The sequence below is a fragment of the Chiloscyllium plagiosum genome, chromosome 19 (assembly GCF_004010195.1).
Source record: "Chiloscyllium plagiosum isolate BGI_BamShark_2017 chromosome 19, ASM401019v2, whole genome shotgun sequence".
In the NCBI taxonomy this organism is placed as follows: Eukaryota; Metazoa; Chordata; class Chondrichthyes; order Orectolobiformes; family Hemiscylliidae; genus Chiloscyllium; species Chiloscyllium plagiosum.
In genome coordinates this window covers 39,969,698-39,984,742 of record NC_057728.1, presented here as the reverse complement: position 1 = coordinate 39,984,742, position 15,045 = coordinate 39,969,698, and the positions used below count along the sequence as shown (strand labels likewise).

The window sequence follows — 15,045 nt, the reverse complement described above, 5'->3', positions numbered from 1 at the left end:
GATGGAGGGAAGTGCAGTTTGAGCAGAGAGGAGGATAGAGGGAAGTGCAGTTTAAACATAGTGTTGGAGGGAAGTGCAGTTTGAACAGACAGAGGGATAGAGGGAAGTACAGTTTGAACAGAGAGAGAGATGGAGGGAAGTGCAGTTTGAACAGAGAGAGGGATGGACAGAGAGAGGGATGGAGGGAAGTGCAGTTTGAGCAGAGAGGAGGATAGAGGGAAGTGCAGTTTAAACATAGTGTTGGAGGGAAGTGCAGTTTGAACAGACAGAGGGATAGAGGGAAGTACAGTTTGAACAGAGAGAGGGATGGACAGAGAGAGGGATGGAGGGAAGTGCAGTTTGAGCAGAGAGGAGGATAGAGGGAAGTGCAGTTTAAACATAGTGTTGGAGGGATGGACAGACAGACAGAGGGATGGAGGTAAGTGCAGTTTGAGCAGAGGGATGGATGGACAGAGACAGTGGGAGAGCGCCTGCGCCTGACGTCAGGGGAGCCTGTGTGCGGCCGCCGCCGGCGCTGACGGAATCGGGAGCGGAGGCGGTTTCAGAGCGACCGCCGGCCGCAATATCGCAGCGAGAGATAGCGACAGCGATTCCCTTCCTGCGCCCGGTGAGTGAGAGCGCCCGCGGGAGCGGGCCTCAGGCGGAAAAGCCCGGTGTGGGTGTCCGAGGGATGACTGAGGTGACCCGGGGTGGGTGGGCTTGCGGGAGACCGAGTGCGGGGCCGGGGGGAAGCGGAGGAGGGCGTCGGCCCGGCGGCGGCGGAGGAGGAGGAGGAGGGCTGCGGGGCTGGGATGGATGGGACGAGCGGCGGCCGCTGTCTGTAAGATGGCGGAACGCTTTCTGTCGGGAGGCACCGGCGGCGGTGGCGTCTCCCCCCGACCCCGGGCCGCTGGCGTCGGACATGCCCGTTGCTGGGCCCCGATCCGGGGAGGGGGAGGATGGAGAGAGGAAACTGAGATCGACCGGTGTCCGCCAACACCCACCTCGGGGGCAGCGACCACCGCCCATCCCTCCGGGGCTCGGGCTCCGACCTCGGCGCATCCCCCTGGGGCCGCGACCACCGCCCACCCCCCGGGGCCGGATTGAAGTTCAGCAGCGGAAACGAAAACTTGTACTTTAATTCATTGAGATGTTTCAGACTCTTTGGAGAAACCGGCTGCCTCTCTTTTTATTCAGAATTAATGTTTCCCTTCTGCTACTTGATTTCCTCCCCCGGTATGTGTTTTATAGATACTGTTTGTCGACACTAATTGACTGTGGTATATTGTTAAAGTTAATGTAAAGCAGAGCCCCACCTTAGTGGGATAGTATCCCCTGAGGCGGATCCAGTGGCCAGGGCGGATGCTGCTGATTCACAGGCTCTCTGCACTGTTTCACACAAACGTTCAGCCGCATCCCAACTCGAATGCTGAAATATTAATTATTTAGCACCATTTTAGCTCTTCAGTCTTTCTCAAATCGGATACTTCTTGAATTCTCTCCTCCCCGTCCCCCAACAAAAAGGAAGTTATTCGCTGAAAGCCTGTTTTGTTTTAAACATGCCCATGTTTGCGTGCATGTGTGTTGGGGTGGTGGAAATGAGTGTTGGTTTTTTTTTGTTGTGTACGTCTACTCAGATATATTGGGAAGGTTTGAAAAACATTGCAAAACTGGCCTTCGATTTTGTCAAAGTTAATACATCAAAATGTAACGCTTTTCTTCCGGTTGGAGAATGAGAGAAAGTTTTGCCAAACTCATTATTTATGTTAAAATGGCAGGAAGTGATCTCGATAATGTGTGAAATATGTAAGTCGTGAGATGAAGGCATGGCAAGTTGTATACTTCCTGTGTGAAGAATGTGATAGCTGAAGGATCAACTTAAATTGAGAATTTATTTACTCTGAGCCACCTTGGAAACAATTGAAACACTACTGTTTGTATTTGTGTAGTTCCTTTGAGGAGTACAACATCCCAACATTGGGATGATAGCAAACAAAAATTCTTGAATATGTGGTGAGTTTGAGAGTTTGGTAGCTGAAGTAACTGTCAGTAATGGTCTAATTAAAATTGAGAATGCTAGAAGTTAGAAATGGTGGAGCAGGTTGTAAGGTTGTCAGATTAGAAAAGCAGAGGGTTAAGACTGTGAAAGGATTTAAAAACAAGGTTGAGAATTATAAAATGGAGGCATTACTTAACCAGGAGCTAATGTAGGGAAGTGAGAAAAAGGGTAATTTGGAATGAGCAATACATGTTACTTTTGCCAATAACAATTATCACATCCCATAAGAGTTTTATAAATGTAAATATTCTTTTATGTAAATTAGGGCAGTGTAATGAATGGCCTCTAGATTATGAAAGCGACTGTGAATTGGGTGATGTTATGGAAATGGAAATAGACTTTCAGGATGGTGGGGATCTGATGCTGGAACTTATCTGTCAAATATTGCATAAAGACGGAGAACAATCTGCTCAGCCTCAGTTATCAGGGTGAGGGATATAATTTTTGACAGAGGCTACAGGGAAGTGGGCATTGCTGAATGGCCAGCATTTATTGCCCATCCCTAGTTGCCCATTAGAATGTGGAGGTGAGCTGTCGTCTTGAAATGCTGTAGTCCCTGTGTTATAGATAGATCCACAATTCCAGGATTTTGACCTACTGTTGGTTTCTGTCTCCTATTTAATTGAACAAAATTTATATTGTTGGGAGTTCTTTACCTTTTACAGATTAACAGCTTGAAAATATGTCTGGACAATGGGTTACGATGTATAGGGTCTAAGAGGTTTTCCAATCTAATGTAAAAGCAAATTGCCAATTATTGCACACTTGCAAAAGTTAGCTTTTAAGATTATTCTTAAATGGAACAATAAGAAGCAAGGTGTACTTGATTAAGTTTGTTTTTAAGTTTTTTTTAGACTTGAAAGAGATGTCTGAAGATTAATCCATTGCAAAAAATAGGAATTAAGTATACAAAATGTCTGCAAAGGGATATTGATGGATTAAGCAAGTGTACAAAAATTAGTAGATGAATTATAATGTGGAAAATGTGAGCTTGTCCATTTTGGCAGGAAGGATGGGGGATACATAAACACTAAATGGAAGAATGCTCTGGTACAGAAAGATCTGTGTGGCCCTGTACATGAATCACCAAAATAAATTGCAGATACAGCAAGTAATTAGGAAGTAAAATTGAATGTTAGTCTTTTGTTACAAGATGGATGGATTTTTAAAATAGGGAAATCTTACAACAACTGCACAGGGGATTGGTGAGAACACAACTGAGATTACTGTGTACAGTTTCATTCTCTTTTATGTAATAACATTGGAAGTAGGTCAAAGAAGATTTAATTCCTAGGACGAAGAGATTTGTTTTATGAGGCAAGATTGAGCAGGGTTGGTCTTATTCATTGGGAATTTTAAGGTATGAGAAGTGATCTTATTGAAACACTTGATTTGTGTGGCATGGGAGAGTGCGAAGTCTTGATAGGGTAAATGCTGAGAATGTTTCTGTGCTTGGGCAAATATAGCACCAGCGATTACAATTTAAAATAAGGGTCTCCCATTTAATTCAGAAATAAAAACTTTTGTCTTCTGAAGTCTCTTTCCGCAAGAACAGTTTTGAGTGTGCGCAACTATGTTAGATTTCTGATAACGGGAGGCGGGGAAATCAGCAATGAGGAGTTGAGACCTATGCAGTCAGATCAGACATGATTTTATTGAATGCCAGAATAGGTTCAAGGGACCAAGTAGCCTACTTCTCCTATGACACATAATTTTATGATCTTCAAGATGTTAGATTTAGAATCATTATAACAAATGATTGATTCATTTGTATTAAGGTGAAGTGATGATATTCTGAGTGAATAGTAACTTGTATAATCATAACTTTGCACCTTTTGCATAGTTTAATGTACTCAAATAATTCTGTGTACAAATGGAATAGCGTGAATGCCACCAATATCAAATTATATATCTGGCTCATTCTTGTTAATGTTCTTAATTATAATTGAATTTCCTGCACTTTTAGGATATAAAATTCTGATTAAGGCACTGTTAACATATTTGAAACACGTGCCGTTTACCATCAGGCCATGCTGATTCAGTTAAATTTTCTATGATACTTGCATTTTGGAAATATGTATCATGACTCTGATTCTATGAATGCTTGACATTTCTTAACCTCAAATCTTAAATAATAGCCTTTAAGATTTTTTAAGTGAGCAATTTTGATTTTTGTGGTTTTTTTTAAAAATTCCCCAGTAGGTAACTGAGTGTTTGAAAGGTTATTGTTTATGAAATTATGGTATTAATTTGTGGAATGTATGGTGTTACAGTGGCCTAGAACGATACCATTTAACCTTTAGGCCTTTGATTTTAATACACCTCAAAAATAATATAGTGGATAGAAATCACTCAGGCCTAAGGGATGCCAGCTTCACTAAATTAGTTCAACACTTTTAGCTCATTTCCTCAGAGGCATGAGCTCACAACACACAAATGTCTCTAATTTAAATATAATTCAGCCTCACTTGAGAGAAGCCAAATAACAAATGGTTGTTAAAAATGCAAATTTTACAATTTGATGTGCTATTTGAAGTTGTAATAAAAGCACATTGTTTGACATGTTAATGAGCTTTACCTTGCTTTTGTTCCAATACTGCTTTGATAAAATTGCTAAAGGTGGAAGTATGTTCTAAGCAGCAAAGCCAAGTGGTGTTATAATAGATTTAAATCTATGAAATTAAGTTACAGCGTGTATACTATGTTAATGAAATGGCAGGATTTTGTTTAATCATTGAGTGTGTTTGAGTCAAAATTCTATGACATTAACTCCTTTGTTCATTTTTGCACATTGTGTATTCTGCCTATTAATAATTCCCTCAACTAGTTATACATCATTGTTCTCCCTTCACAAATGTGATTAAAAGTGGCACTAATCAGGAATATTGTGGAACTCTTGGCAACTAACTCAATTGCAGCAGTAACATATTTAGTGTATTTGCTGACTGGACTTCGGATACTATAGACTGCAAGGATTGGACAAAGGTAGAGGGAGATGTTGTATGGTATGATAGAAAATTTGTAATCTGCTGTTTTGTTTCCTTTGGGTCTAGATTAAAGCCAAAAACTATGGAATTGGTTTAATTGTAATCTTTTCAAACAACTCACTTTATGTTGCATTACATTTAAGGATGTGACTCGACCATCACATACTGAAATATATTAGAATATATTGGTTAGCACTACTGCCTCACAGCGCCAGGGACCCAGTTTCGATTCCAGTCTCGGGCAACTGTCTGTATGGAGTCTGCACATTCTCCCCATGTCTGTGTGGGTTTCCTCCAGGTGCTCCGGTTTGCCCCCACAATCCAAAGATGTGCAGATTAGGTGAATTGGCCATGCCACATTGCCCGTAGTGTTCAGGGATGTGTCGGTTAGGTGCATTAGTCTGGGGTAAATATAGGATAATACGGTAGGGAATGGGTCTGGGTGAGATAATCTTCGGAGGGTCGGTGTGGACTTGTTGGGCCGAAGGGCCTATTTCCACACTGTAGGGAATCTATGATTAGATTCACATTAAATGGAAGTCAGAGCTTCATATTAGGATGAAAAATTCTATTTTCTCTTTAGCAAGCTTTCACTTCTGTTTAAGATACTTAATGGTATAGAATTTCTTCTGGTATGCAATTGGTAGAATCAATTGGATAGCGTCCTGGTACTTCAGATATGAAGTTTGCAGGCAAGTTGGTTTTCATAAACTCAAACAGAAATTCTTCTATCACTCAGTGCAAATCAGTGTAGTGATCAGAATCAATGTGTGACCGGCACTGGGCAATCTCAGAGAGGTGGGTTCACTGAATATTCATTGTCATTAACCGGCTTTAGTATTATTTCTTTTTAATTGGCATCAGTTGACTGATCAGATCTGTTCTTGATACATGAGACCTATGAGATGATTTCTAATCAACCTGTTCAGAGATGTTATCACCCATCTCTGGAGAAGGTGGGGCTTGAACCAGAGCCTCCTCATCAGGGGTAGGAATGCTATGCTTGTACTATAAAAGGACATTCTGAGACCCATGACCAGGCCATTAAACTGACACAGGTGTGTTCTGCTTTTCTGTAATTTACTGAACTCAGACCAATTAAAACAGAATTTGAAGTAATTGTGGCATTCAGAATAAACACAACAGAATTGGGCTTCATTTGACCAGTCAGTGCTAGTACAATTAATTAACACTGAATCCATATGTCTGGTGTGTACGCATCTAATGTGGCACAATGTGATGAACATCAATTCTCAACATCAAAAAAGACAGTGCCTCTACCCATCAGGTTCCACTTAATAACCAATCAGCACTCTCCTCTCCGAGAGTAAAAAATGTCTTTTCTCTTTACTTTGATATACCTGATAAGTGGAAAAAAATAAAGCGTTGACAAAATATCTTTTTCAGCAATACTGCTTTCTGTTGGCCTGGTGTTTATATGGAACACTAGCCTATGTGTCTTCTGCCCAAAGTTCAGTTGTCATACCACTCTGCCTCCTCTGCTTTCCATGCCGAATGTATTGATAGCTTCCAAGTTCTTGTGTTCAAAACTTCCTGTAGTCTGGCACCACCTCTTATACAAACTTTCAGTTGTATATCTTCTTAAATTTGTTTATCTCTGTGATCAGATTGCTTCTGATTATTTTGCTGTCTTTTCCAAAAAACGATCCTTGCTGCAGTCAGGACTTCAAAACCCATCTGTCTCACTATCTTCCTATCTGCTTGCAAAGTCTTCCTCATAGCATTTTCGCTACCAAATGCTATCTTTGATTTTTAAAAAAAATTATCACTGTTTCATTTTACAATGTGCTCCAAGACGGTCTTGATGTAAGAGCTATTATACAAACTTAAATCAACGTCTGCTTATGTCATATTTTGAGTGCAGTATTTACTTTAATATGTTTTGACTTGTGATTTGTGGATTGGAAATCATTTAATGTCTGTGCAGCTTTGAGTTACAGTGATTATTATTTATATGATTAAAAGGTAATGTACTTGCTGGTGTATAACAGAGTTCCAGATGAAAATCATGGTTTTGCAGAATGCAAGTGATTTTTTTTTCTCTAACATTTCAATATAGTACGAATGTCTGGCATTTATGTAAAAAAGACATAGCAGCAAAATCAGGTTATTTGACTCATTGAGTCTGCTGTACCATTTGATTCATGGCTGATGATGTTTCTCAACCTCCTTCTCCTATCTTCTCCCTGTAACCTTTGATCCCCTTAGGAATCAAGAAACTATCGAACTCTGTCGTAAATAAGTGGTGACTTGACCTCCAAAGTGTTTACCCCAAACCTTTCCACACTGTATTCCAGCTACCACTTCTTTGCCTCCTCCCAAGTCCTTCAACAGCTTCCTGCCTACTCAACCCTACCTGTCCTTTACAACTGTCTTTGAGTCATCTGAAAATTTAGCAAGTGTCCTCAGTTGCTTTATTCAGATCCTTAATGTATAAGGACAAGGAGAAAGTGAGGACTTTAGATGCTGGAGATCAGAGTCAAAAAGTGTGGTGCTGGAAAAGCACAGCAGGTTGGGCAGCATCCAAGGAGCAGAAGAGTCGATGTTTGGGCATTAATCCAATTCCCAATGACCTGTGCATTTCCAGCACCGCGCTTTTTGACTCGTTAATGTATAACATGATTAGTTCTGGTCCCAATGCTGGCTCCTATGAAGCTTCACTGGTCACTAGCTACCGTCATGAAAAAGGCCCCTTTATCCTTCTGCCAGTCAGCCAATCCTCTATCCATGTCAGTAGCTTGTCCCCAGTGCCACAGGTTCTTATCTTATTTATCAACCCCTGTATGCCTCCTTGCAAATCCAAATACTGTAGGTCACATCCACAGGCTGTCCTTTACCTAACTTGTTACCTCCTCAAAGAATTCTAACCTGTTTATTGGCTATGATCACCTAGATGAAGCCATGCTGACTTCGGCTTATTCTACCATCCATGTCCAAGTACTCTGCAATCTCATCTTTCATAATGGACACTAAGATCTTACCAACAACCAAGATCAGGTTTAACCGGCTTATAATTTCTCATCATCTGCCTCCCTCTTCTTATCCGGTGCATTACGTTAGCCATTTTTCAGTCTTCTGGGACTCTCCCTGACCCAGTGATTCCTCAAAGATCACTACTAATATCTCCACAATCATCTCAGCTATCTCCTTCAGAACTTTGGAGTGTCGTCCATTTAGTCCAGATGATTATCCACCTTCAGAACTTCCAGCTTCCCGTACTACCACCTTAATGATGGCCACTACAGTCACCTTTACCCCGTGACTCTCTTGAAGTTCTTGGATGTTACTGGTGTCTTCCATTATGAAGATTGATGAACAATACCTAGTCAGCTGTTCTGCCATTTTTTTGTTATGAATTACTGCTCCAGCCTCATTTTCCAACAGTTCAATGCCCGCTCTTGTCTCTCTTACCTTTTATATATCGAAACAAAACTCTTGCAGTCATCTTTTATATTACTAGCAAGCTTACCCTCCTATTTCATCATCATCTCCATCTTTTTTTTATGGGGAGGTGATGGCCTAGTGGTATTATTGCTGGACTGTTAATTCAGAGACCCAGATAATGTTCTGGGGATCAGGGTTTGATGACAGATGGTGGAATTTGAATTCGGTTTTTAAAAAACTGGGATTAAGAGTCTAATGATGTTCACAAATCCATTGCCAAACCCATCATCTGGTTTACTAGTATCCTTTAGGGAAGGAGCTGAAAAATGTGTTGCTGGAAAAGCACATCAGGTCAGGCAGCATCCAAGGAGCAGGAGAATCGACGTTTCGGGCATAAGCCCTTCTTCAGGAAGAAGGCAAGGTCCAGCGAGGACTTATCGTGGTAAGGGCATCAGTAGAGGTGTTCTGGCATGATGGCCAAGCACAGTCCCCTTTGCCACACTGCTGCCACTGACAAAAATTAGCCACTCTTTTCAGTGCCATCGCACCTCCACTGATGCCCTTATCACGATAAGTCCTCGCTGGATCTTGCCTATGCAGCCAAAGCTGAGGCCGCCAGGTCTTGTATTGGACCCAAACTCGCTTCCGTCACCGCCTCCATGAATCTGCGCTGGACGCAGATGCCTTCGGGAACCTAAACTCTCCTCTGCCCTGAGTCAGTGCTGCTGGGCCTATTCACCATGAGAATCTGTACAGGGTATATGCAGGCAGAGAAAGAGTTAAGCTCTGAGTTTTGTGAAACAAGAGGTTCAGCTGAGCATGACTCAGATCACATGGGAACTTAGTTAACAATGGGGCACTGGAGGTAAGGGTAATAGGTTAACGAGGTGGCAAGGCATTCATTAGGTAGAGCCATTAACAAGATGAGGTAGCATTCATTATGTAACGTCAGTTCACAAGGTGAAAAGTGTTCATTATGTGAATTTAATTTGTTGTGTAACAGCAAATAGCTGAATCTTTACTGTTGATGCTCGCTGATTGTAACAGTCACCCAATTAATATGTATGTTGCCTTATCTGAATGCTCCTCCTGTAAATGACAATATAATTCATTCAGGAACTGCTGTTCCAGAGAAGACCGTGAACTCATGTCTCTGTGCACATGGGTGATCGTTCTCTCTCCCTCCAGGGCCTGGAATAAAGATGAAAGAATAAAGATGAAGGAGGTAAAGCTACTGTGTCTGCGAGTTTTGCTTTGACTGAGGAGGGAAGCAGGATGACAATATTGGTGTAGTTGGCAGGCTCCTTCTCGAAATTCCTGTGTTCCGGAGACCGTCCCCTCTCTCGATCGCTATCTATTCTATGGACTTCTCGAACAGTAATTAGTTCAGTCGATAGACACAGTTTTGTAAGCGCACTAGCAGGCAGAAGTTTGAGTCCTCTGCGCTGTTTGGGGGTAGGGGGATGTGATTGAGGTTCAAGTCCTCTGTGCAGTACTGTAGTTAGAGTCCCCTGGTGTGGTTTGGTTGAGGTTAGAGTCATCTGAGTGGTACTAGGGTTCAAGTGTACTGGGCGAGTTGATTTGAGCTTCAAGCCCTCCACAATGTGCTGAGGTTCAAGCTTTCTGTATTTAATTGGGATTCAAGTTTTCAGTATTTAATTAGGATTGGGTGCTCTGTGTTTCAGTGAGATTCAGGTTGTCTGCGTGTCAGTGAGATTCAAGCAAAGTGAGAAAGGGGTTAAAGTCCCTTAGTGGCAAAATTTGAGGCTCTGGGAGTCGTCGTTCTGGGGGAAGAGAGTGCCTTGGATTGCGATGCCGTGGGAGCTTTCTCTTTTTAGAAGTATAATTTCAGTGAGAGGATACAAAAAAAAGAGAAAACACTGGAACTAAGGCTGTACTAATACTTGGATTGAAAAGGGAAAGTTTCAATGTAAATTACACTATGCTGTGAGTGTTTGATGTTTAAAAATTTTGGTTTGTTAAAATACTGGTTTGGAAGATCCTTAGAAGTAATTGTTTTGCCTTGTTTGAATTAGTATCTCAATTCAGTGTGTTTGGTAGGATATGTAATGGGGCAGGTTTGTTTTTACATTGAAATTGTACAACATTATGTCCTTTTTAAAATTATCAAACTTGTAACATTAAAATAAATCGAGTGCCTTGAGACCTTGATTTGTTTGAAATTCTACAATTCCTGTTTTAAAACAACAGTTGGGTCAGTGACCAGATGAGAGTATTGTATTAAAATATCTTTGCTGTGTTTTTAATGTAGCCAAGAGTGCAATTTTAATTTGACGTTTTAAGATTTTCTAGAGAATATTAGAACTCAAGGCTGAGCTGTTTAAGTTCTGTGAATTATTATTAAGACTGCATTGGCCCCTTCATATTGCAAATTAAAAAAATATTAATCTCTACCAAAATTGCCACCGTAATTTCGACTGTTTTATTTGGGAAGTTTCATTTGGAGAACGTATTTTAAAATATTCAGCATTTGTTTCCCATGAATATTTGAAATTTAAATCCAAACTGAAACTGCCTCTTCAATTGCTAAAGCACAGGAAACATTTTGTTGCTTTCTTGCTGTTCCAGACTTGTGAAATACTTTTCCTGACAGCTTTCACATTAGCCAAGTATCAATTTGTTAAAGGAAAATAATTTTTGACTAACCTGAATGGGGTACCCGAGGGTTTAATTGATTGGTGTTTATAATTGTTTAGGCAGTACAATTTAGATGTTTCTGGATTATATTAAACTTGATAATGTCATAAATAATCAACAGAATAACAGACTTCAAGATGACTGAGAATGTTGAAATAGGCAGATACAATTTAATGTAGTTAAATGTGCGACTGTCTTCATACTAATTACCACCTCTCCCCGCGTCCCCTTATCCCCCACTCCCCTCCCCGTGTCCCCTCTTCCTCCACTCCCCTCCCTGTGTCCCCTCTCCCCCACTCCCCTCCCTGTGTCCCCTCTCCCCCACTCCAACAGATTCAATCAGCTCCCCAGTCATGAGGGTGAGAAGTGAAGAAGTTAACAACAGTGAAGAGGTGGTTGGTATGCTTTTTGTCAGTGGCCTTCCTATGGACATTAAGCCAAGTGAGCTTTACCTTCTCTTTCAATCATTTAAGGGATATGAAGGTTCACTGATCAAGCTAACATCACAACAGCCAGTTGGCTTTGTTACATTTAACAGCAGAGTGGGAGTAGAAGCAACAAAGAATATTGCATGCACCTAGCCTGCAGCTGCAACACTGCAAGCTCCGATGCGCTGGTATCCTCTACCTTAAGCAGCTCAGCAAGGACGGACTTCTCATCAGTTTTTTGAAGCATTTAACTGCCATTATCCAAGAAATCAGATTTCTCTGAGGAGTAATGCAAGAATAGACTGAACTTTGTTTTCAGGTTGGACTTTATTGAAGGAGGTTTTGGAGAACTGGCTCATTTCCACTTGACTTGGAGGGGATGGAGTGGTCACTAAGGACTGTGAATTTAAGAACTTCACAGGTGATTTTTTTTTTCCACATAGAAGGATTCTTCAAATTTTATTTACTGTAATAGACTGGTAATTTTTGTTATTATAATCACTGCATGTTCTCTATCAATAACTTGCTTAAATGCTGGCTGTCAGAGTCTTATGAAAGCTGGTAATCTCATTGGTTATCATGAAATGAAAAAGGAGGGAATGAGAATGTGTATAGGGTATAAACTGGCAGAGAAAAAATTAATTTCTGAGTTTTGTGAAACAAAGTTCAGCTGAGCATGACTCAGATCAGATAAGATCTAAGAGTTATCCATGGGGTGCTGGAGACTAGTGTAATGGGTTAACAAGGTGGAAAAGCATTCATTGCGGAGAGCTATTTAACAAGGGCAGGTAGCATTCAGTATGTAACGTCAGTTAATAAGGTGAAAAGTATTCTTTATGTGAATTCAGTTATTCATTGTGGAACAGCAGATGGCTTAATCTTTATTGTTGATGCTTGCTGATTATAACGGTCACACAATTAATATGTATGCCTTATCTGGATGCTCCTCTCTGTAAAACGCCTATATAGTTCATTGAGCAGCTGCTGCTCTAGAGAAGACCATGAACTCATGTCTTTGTGCACATGGACGATTCTTCTCTCTCCCTCCAGGGCCTGGAATAAAGATAGAGGAGGTAAAACCACTGTGTCTCTGAGCGTTTTGCTTCAACTGAGGGGGGGGAATGGGACGACAATCGCTACCGATGCTGATACCATGACTAAGCTCTTATGATGGGATAATAGGACTAGAAGTAGGTGAAAATGGATGATTGTATTAAAAGGAGCCCATGTCATAACAGGATTGTGTGTGGGGGTGGGTAAAATCACACAGAAGGATGGAATCAGGCTGTACAGTTAGCGAATTCAATGTTGAGACCTAGAAGTTGCAGAGTGGAAACAAGCTGATGTTCTTCAAGCTTATGCTGTGGCCTGCTGGAACGCTGCAGCAGGCCTCCAACTGAAATGTTACCATAGGAACGTGGTGGTGTGGTATGCCCAGGGTCATTTTTACAGAAAGAAATTGGGTGTTCTGCAAAGTAGTTACCCATCCTGGAGCAAACAAGCATACAGAGTAGATTAAAAGTGAATTTGCGAGCCAATCAGGCACAGAAAACTGATTGAAAAAGATAAAAGTAAAATAAGTAAACACATTTCCCCCTTTTTAAAAACTATCTCCAACTAAAAGACAAACTAATGAGACCCTACCTTTGTTACAGTTAATTTCCAGTGCCATGGAGCGGGTTTGACTTATAACGCTATTAGATTGAAGTAGACAAGCTTTAATGTTTTGTGGTGAGTTTACTTCCTATCTGTGTGCAAATGCAGGAATGTCATTTCTTCAATGTATTTGAATGGTGAGTCAAACAGAAAGAAACCTTATTCATTTGGGCAGCAATAATTTTGACTTGTCTATTTAGCCATTAATCTTGCCCTCGCTTGGAGTTACTGGGTGATTTGTGATCATGGTGAGTTAAATTAACTCTTATTTTAACAGCATAGTATGACCCAGTATCTGAAGTGTAAAGTTAATGACATCTGACACTTAACTGTGATTAGATTTATGTTGCACTATTTCCAGTAACTAGCCAGCATTACCAAAACGAATAATGGGAGCTTTTATCAGTTTATAAAAAGAAAATAGCTGAAACAAATTTGGTATCTTAGAAGCAGAGACAAGATACCTTATTTGGGAAATGATAAAACGGCAGCAAGAGTGAACAAATATTTTTTGTCAATGAGATGTACATCATGGAAAGAGACCCTTCAGTTCAACTCATTCATGCCGACTAGATATTCCACCCCAATGTAGTCCCACCTGTCAGCATCCGCCCCATATCCCTCCAAACCCTACCTGTTCATATACCCATCCAGATTTAAATGTTGCAATCGTACTAGCCTCCGCCACTTCCTCTGGCATCTCATTCCATGCACGTACCACCCTCTGTGTGAAAAGACCTCTTTTATATTTTTCCCCCCTCACCCTAAACCTATGCCCTCTAGTTCTGGTCTCCCCCACCCCAGGGAAAGGACTTGCCTATTTATCCTATCCAGGTCCCTCATGATTTTATAAACCTCTATAAGGTTACCCCTCAGCCTCTGACGCTCCAGGGAAAAGAACCCAGCCTGTTCAGCCTCTCCCTATAGCTCAAATCCTCCAACCCTGGCAATATCCTTGTCAATCTTTTCTGAACCCTTTCAAGTTTCACAACATCTTTCCAAAAGAAAGGAGACCAGAATTGCATGCAATATTCCAACAGTGGCCTAACCAATGTTCTGCACAGCCGCAACATGACCTCTCAACCTCTGTACTCAAAACACTGACCAACAAAGGAACGTATACCAAATGTCGTCTCAACTATCCTATCTTCCTGCGACTCCACTTTCAAGGAGCTATGAACCTGCACTCCAAGGTCTCTTTTTTCAGCAATACTCCCTCGGACCTTCCCATTAAGTGTGTAAGTCCTGCTAAGATTTGCTTTCCCAAAATACAGCACCTCACATTTATCTAAATTAAACTTATCTGTGGCTTCTCAGCCCATTGGCCCATCTGATCAAGTCTGATCAGTACCCTTCCACTGACACCCTCCTTTGATTGAACTGTTCCTCACTCTGAACAACTTCTCTTTCCAATCCTCCCACTTCCTCCAAACCAAAGGAGTAACCATGGGCCCCAGCTATGCCTGCCTCTTCGTAGGATATGTGGAACAGTCCATCTTCCGCAGCTACACTGGCACCAACCCCCACCTTTTCCTCCGCTACATCGTGCTCCCACGAGGAGGTTGAACAGTTCATCCACTTTACTAACACCTTCCACCCCGACCTCAAATTTACCTGGACCGTCTCAGACTTCTCCCTCCCCTTCCTAGACCTTTCCATTTCTATCTCAGATGACCAACTCAACACGGACGTTTACTACAAACCGATTGACTCCCAGAGCTACCTAGATTACACCTCCTCCCACCCTGCCCCCTGTAAAAATGCCATCCCATATTCCCAATTCCTTCGCCTTCGCCGTATCTGCTCTCAGGAGGACCAATTCCAATACCGAACAACCCAGATGGCCTCCTTCTTCAAAGACCGCAATTTCCCC

At 41.5% G+C, this 15,045-nt stretch overlaps 1 protein-coding gene across 3 annotated transcripts in view; it reads left to right on the top strand.

Annotated features, from left to right (window-relative positions):
• Nucleotides 1-486: 486 nt before the first annotated feature.
• The window catches only part of LOC122559705 (ras-related protein Rap-1b), a 70,934-nt gene continuing 56,375 nt past the window's right edge, over nucleotides 487-15,045 (top strand). For all 3 annotated transcript variants that reach the window (XM_043709625.1, XM_043709623.1, XM_043709624.1), the window contains exon 1: nucleotides 487-607. The gene's annotated coding sequence lies outside the window, so the exon portion shown is untranslated. The remainder of the gene's footprint in view (nucleotides 608-15,045) is intronic.